Below are 6,408 nucleotides of genomic sequence, written 5' to 3'. Positions count from 1 at the left end.
TTCTAGTGTCTTCTTGCTTCCTCCAGAAGAGAAAATGCAGGATATGGGCCGTTATCTCTTCTTAAAAGTAAGTGCTTGGTGAACTACAGGACCCAACAGTCCCTCTGGCTGCTCCCTGTTCACCCCGTGCTGATATATAACCAGAAAGACAAGGCAGGGTTGGTCTCAGCTCTGCTTTCACACTCTCATGCCTTCATCTGCTGACAGTTGGCCTGGCCACATCCAGTGCCAATTGCTGCTCCGCCCATAGCAGATTATTTGCCCCTCAGTCTCTCCCAGGCACAGCAAATCAGCACAGGAGTTGCATCTTGGCACTGAGAGTTCAGATCAGTCCCCTGTGTGTGAAACGGATGGCAGGAAACACGGCCAAAACTCATTGTCTTCTTGCAGACCGTGGAAGCCATGGACAACATGCTGCAGGCGTTGGTGCTCGGCTCTTCAGCCTCCAGAGTCAGTGAGCTGCTCCAGAATATCTTCCAGGTCTGGATGTGCAAAGTCTGGGCTTCGCAAGGGCTGTTCCTCACCCTGGGGACGGGGTGTCCACTCTGGAGCGGACAGTCCCACCCCGTGCCGTGCAGAGAGCGCTGCCGGGAGGGTGCCCACCTCCCCGGGGAACCAGGGGCTGCCCGCCAGGCTCTTCCGCAGCACAGTGGCCGCAGGGGGTGGCATCTGCCTTCCTGCCTGGCCACAGGGCTGTCCCGGGGCATTCGTCCCAAGCCTGCCAGGGACCCGAGGGCAGGAACCCCACTACAGGCTTTGGTCGACATCAGAGTCCAGCCCAGGAGTTGAGCGGTGCTACTTCTGCTGGAGCGCTGGCTGCTCCCAGAGCTCACCAGCAGCTTCTCTCTTCCCAGATGCTCTTGACATACACCAACTCTGAGAGAGAATGTGTGCGGGACAGGGCTGTGGGGAGGATTGAGAAGATGAGCTCTGCACTATCCAGACACCCCACACTGGCGGTAAGGAGCCAGGCACCCTCCGGCCAGCCCGTCTCCCCATCCCTGCACTCCAGAGCAGCCTGCAGCTCTCCCCACGGGGGCTGCTGCCCAGGCAGCTGCTTTGGGAGCTGTGGCCGGCACAGGCCTGCAAAGCCCTGACGGCCCACAGAGCCCTGGACACACGCTTGGGTTCAGGGCTTTGGCACCAGTGTCCCAGCAGCAGCCCCAGTCCTCCTGGCCACCAGCAAGCCCTGGCTCATCGCAGGGCCAGCACCCTGTGCCCATAAGTCCATTCCTCCTCCCTCACCCCAGGGCCTCTCTTCTCATCCTCCGTGTGCAGTCACTGCCACCCCTGCTGCCAGTTTTGCTGCGGGCACTGCCGCAGCACTGTTTTGTGTCTCTGCAGGGTTGCTGGCACTGCCCGGCTAAGCAGCAGCATCAGGGCACTGGGTGTGATTTGGCTTCACTTCCTTCCTTTCTTTCCTTCCTCCCACAGTCCTGTGCAAGATACCTGAGAACTTCTGAGAGGACAGACATCGTCCTTGCGTTCATCGAGGTGATGAGAGACACCAGCACCTTTAACAAGAAGCATGCAACAGACTTGCTGGACTTGTTCATGGAATTCCCTGACTTCTGGCTGGTGGATGTAAGTGGCCTGTGGCTGGATTGCCCTGCCTTTCAGCCCTGTCAGGCCTTGTTCCTCCCTCCATCCCTCCCTCCCAATCCCTGGTGTCTCAGGAAACTGAAGCCACATGAAGGTGGCAGAGAGGGATGGAAAGGACAGCTGAGGAAATGGCTGCACTCCAGTGGCAGCACCATCCTCACCTGTGTCCCCTCCAGCTGCCAAAGATCATGAGATGCATCCACAAAAACCTGGACAGCATCAACACAGCACCAGCCCGGCAGGGCGTGGAGTCCCTGCTTCTCCTCATGGCTGATAGGAGACCTGGGAAGATGCTCACGACGCTGCTGAGGATCGCTCCACCAGGAGACAGGTACTGGCCCCAAAAGCCATGAGGCCTTGTTCCCTGTGGGGAAAGGGGCCCAGAGCCAAGGAATCCTGCAGGCCACCCCCGAGGAGCAGGACCCTCCATCCCACCACATTTTCCAGCGCTGGGGTCAGCCAGGCCCACAGCAGCCACAGCTGAGCAAGCCAGCCCAGAGCCCCCCACTGCGCTCCTGCCAGCCCCACGGGAGCAGCAGCTCAGCCTCTGCTGCTGCCCAGGGCATCCCAGGCGTCCTGCAGCGCGGAGCCCGGACACGCTGCTGTGGCCCAGGCTGCCCTGCTGACAGAGCGCTCTCTTGCAGCACTGCCCTAGACATGTGGAAGGTGATGATCTCCACGCCGCGGCCTCTGAAGAAGATCTTAAAAAACTTGCGTAAAAGACTCCTGGTCATAGACTCCATGTTTCCTGAAGGCCTTATCAGGGGGTCAGAAAGACATGAGATGGTGAGCAGGGCAGCTTCAAGGGGAGCCATGTTGGCAGCTGGGGGTGGGGCAGCAGTTGAGGCGGTGGCTGGGCCTCGGCTGGGGGTCAGGCAGTGCGTGAGAGCTCCAAATGCCCTCCCTGCTGTGCTGGGGCCTGATGGCTGTCTGGGGAGCTTTCCAGGCATGGAGGCTCTCCAGGCCATCTGCCCAGGGGGGCCTGTGGGAAAAGGGGACGGCTGAGCAGAGCACAGGGAGTCGTTACTTTTCTTCCCTCCCTGCCCCGGCCCTGTTCTCCCACATCTCCATGGGTGTGCCCGTGGCCACCACCTGCCAGGAGGCTGCCACAGAGATTCCTGTGCCACCACCTGCCAGGAAGCCGGACAGGAGGCTGGTGCTCAGTGACTGGCATTTTGCCAGGGTGGTCTTTGACCCTTTCACAAAAAGGAAACTGTTTTTCATACAGGCCAGAAAAATACAGTCCCTCCTGCCACAAGTCGTGGAGTTGCTCGACTACGGCAACACAGAAATCAAGAAGAAGGTCCTGACATTCTTCCGCAGCATGATGGGTCACCTGAAGAGGGAGGAGGCCAGCCCTATTGTCGAGCAGCTGGAGGAAAAGCTCCTGTCCCTCTTTGACGATGTAAGGCTGATGACGGAGACTGAGCCCTGGGGATGGGCAGCTGCAGTGACAGCTGCCCTTCAGCCCAGCCCTGTGGGCAGCACTGGGAGCAGGCTCTGCTCCCCTGGGCTCTCGTGGGATGGCTTCTGGGCTTTGCAGCCCAGCACGGCTCCCTGCTGCACAACCTGACCCTGGAGCATCTCCCCTCACGTCAGCCCCGATACTGCCCCTGCTCACCATGGGCAGAGAGCTGCTGGGATTGAAGTCCGGCTTTCCTCCTTCCTCCCAGGAGTCCAGCCAGCTGCGAGCGCTCTCCATCCGCCTCTTCAGAGAGCGGGTGCAGTCAGTGATGGTGCACGACAAGAAGAGGATTAAGAGCTACGTGCACCGTGCACTGCTCCCCCTCTTCTTTCGTTTGAGTGACCAGAGCAACAACGTGGCCAAGGTACAGATTTCCACGCTGAGCACAGACCCAGCACGAGTAGCAGTAGAGAAGCTGCCAAGGCCATTTCCACCACCTGCCATAGCTGGTCTCACAGGGCTCAGCAGCAGCCTGTGGCCACCGAGGCCTGAACAGGCGCATCCCTACAGGCTCCTCAGCTGTCCCTGCAGGTGCTGGGTCTCGAGCTTTGAGCCTCAGTCCCTGTCTCCCAGGGCTGTGCCCAAGAGAGCCCCAGATGTTTGGGCCAGGGCATGTCGCTGCCCCCAAAGGGCAGGTGTTCCAGGAACAAAGCCAAGAATGGGAGGAAGCCAGGTCTCCTTATGCAGACCGTGGGTGCCATGTCCCATCTTCTGCTGTTCCGCAGGCCGCCAGGGAAGCCCTCCTTGGTGCAGCAGAGCTCCTGAAATGGAAGCAGCTCAAACACCTAGTGCAGACTCAGCAGACATGGAGGATTGGAGAGAGCTTGGTGAGAACAACAAAGGCCCAGGCTGACTGAGGGCTGCCCCACATGTCTGGGCTGTAGGCTCTGCAGATGTGCCTTGCCCGCCCTGCTGCAGCCCCGAGCTGCATCCTTGTTCCCTGTCCTCAAGAACAGAACCCCCAAGGGCTCTTCCCTCTGCCCCACACCCAGCGGGAGGGAGGGCTCTCAGCAGCCCTGGGACCACTCTCCTGTGTCTGTCTCAGCCTCAGCCCAACAGGGCTACTGGCTGGGGGGCAGGAGTGGCCTGCGGGGAAAGGGAAACCTGGGTTACTGGGAGGAGGGACTGGTCAAGCCAGCTCGGGGTGGGGTGCAGACAGTGACATGCTCACACCCTTGTGCTCTCTCCAGCTGGAGCAGAACAGGAGCAGGGCTCAAGAGCTCTTGAGTCAGAGCCTGCCATACCTGAGGGATGCTCAGGCCAGCTTGCGAGAGGCGGCCGTGAGGTTCATCGGTGAGTCACAGTCCCCAGGGTTCTTCTCTTGGCAGCCTGGCCCCAGTCCCCACCGCTGCCCTGGCACAAGGAGCAGCCCTGTGCCTGCCAGAGCCCCGGCTGCCCCGGGCAGGGCCTTGGCCTCCCCTCCCGGCCCTGCCCACACAGGTGGCCTGGTGGCTGCTTTGCTCAGTCCCGCTATGTCGGCTCTGGGGTATCCCCTGGGGCCAGCTCTGATGACGGGGAGGGAACAGGGGTCTGATGGAACTCTGTGCGCAGGGCTGGCTGCGCGGCCCCTGAGGGACCGAAGGGAGGAGGAGAAGCTGGCTGAGATCTGCAGTGGTGAGTAGGGAGCTTGGTCAGGAGGGGATGCCTGGGTGTCTCTGCAGACGTGGGAGATCATCTGGGTTCTGCTTCTTTCTGTTGCAGCCCTTCGGCCCTTGGAGAAGGACAGTAAACCCTTCATCCGCTCCCTTGCTGCTCAGACCATTGCAATCCTGAGCAGTCCAAGGGAGCAGCCACGATGGCGATGGGCCCTGCAAGCCCTGTGCTGCTGGCGTCGCTGACCCAGGTGGAGGAGCAGCTCTGCTTGTGGAAAAATGGCTGGATTTTAATAAAGAGCCCTTCTTGAAGTTGGGTTGGGTGTCTGCCTTTTCCAAGGATCCCAGAACCTCTCTGATTGCTGTGGCACTTTAGAGAGCACAGCCCGGCATCATGGGCAAGGGTGACGGAGCAGACAGGAGCACTTGCAATGAGGCTGTCCAGGGCAGCTGAGATGAATCTCACTGGGCCAGTGGGGTTTGTTCCTGGAGTCACACACAGAAATGTCAGGGTCTGTCAGGCATCCACATCTGAGCTGGCATCCTGGGCTCCTTCTGCACCCAGGGATGTTCAGAGACAGAGTCTGTCCCTTTTACACACAGAGGCAGGAGTCACAGTGTCCCTCTGGCCTCCTGTTGCCACTCCCAAGGGATGGGAGGCACCTCAGCCCTGTGGTGTGTCACCCTGCTCTGCACTCATCTGAGATGTCCCACGCCATGAGGAATGGACATGGGGACATTGGTTAAAGGAACCACAACCCAGTGCTGAATTTAGGCAGTTTGCATGGGATGTTACTCCCAACTTATCAGACTTTCTTAGCTAACATAGTCATAAATCTAAACATGAGCTTCTTCAGCATTCCTTTGGTCTCTTATCAGCACCGAGTACAGCATCCTAGGAAAAATGTGCAGGCTAAAACTCAGAAAAGTACAGCCACCTAGAAGAACATAGATGAAAGAAAAATCACTAAAAGAGAACTGGTCTTGCTTTTCACAAAACCGGGACAGTTTCTAAGCTCTGCAGAAACTCAGAAAGTTGAAAGCTGTAGTAGGAACTTGCAGCACAGAGACATTGGCTCTGTCCCTTCCTGCTTTAGAAAGAACAGACTGCTTCACCACCCTCACCACCAAGAATTTTTTCCTAATATCCAATCTTAACCTCCCCTGGCGCAATGTGAGGCCATTTCCTCTTGTCTTGTCTCTTGCTACTTGGGGAGAAGTTCTTTACCTGCCCAAGAATACACCCATGCAGGCCAGGAGCTGCCAGCTTCTCCAGGAGATGCGGTGGGATAGGGTGTCAAAGGCTTTACTGCAGTCTAATTACACAACATCCACGGCCTTTCCCTCATCTACTAGGTGGGTCACGTGGTTGTAGGAGGACATCAGGTTGGTGAAGCGAGACCTGCCTTTCACAAACCCATGTTGAGTGGGCCTGATCACATGGTTTTCTTGTATGTGCTATGTGATATCACTCAGGATGTTCTGCTCCATGACCTTCCCTGGCACCAAGACCAGACTGACAGGTCTATAGTTCCCTGGATCCTCCTTCCAGCTCTTCTTGTGGATGGGCGTCACATTAGCCAACTCCCGGTGAACTGGGACCTCCCCAGTTAACCAGGATTGCCGATAGATAGTGCGAAGTGGCTTAGTGATCACCTTGGCCAGCTCCCTCAGCACCCTTGGGCGTATCCCATCTGGCCCCATAGACTCGTGGGTGTGCAAGTGGTGTAGCAGGTCGCTAACCATTCC

This window comes from Streptopelia decaocto (genome assembly GCF_964273445.1).
Source record: "Streptopelia decaocto genome assembly, contig: HAP1_SCAFFOLD_50, whole genome shotgun sequence".
NCBI lineage: Eukaryota > Metazoa > Chordata > Aves > Columbiformes > Columbidae > Streptopelia > Streptopelia decaocto.
Note: the sequence above shows the minus strand (reverse complement) of the source record.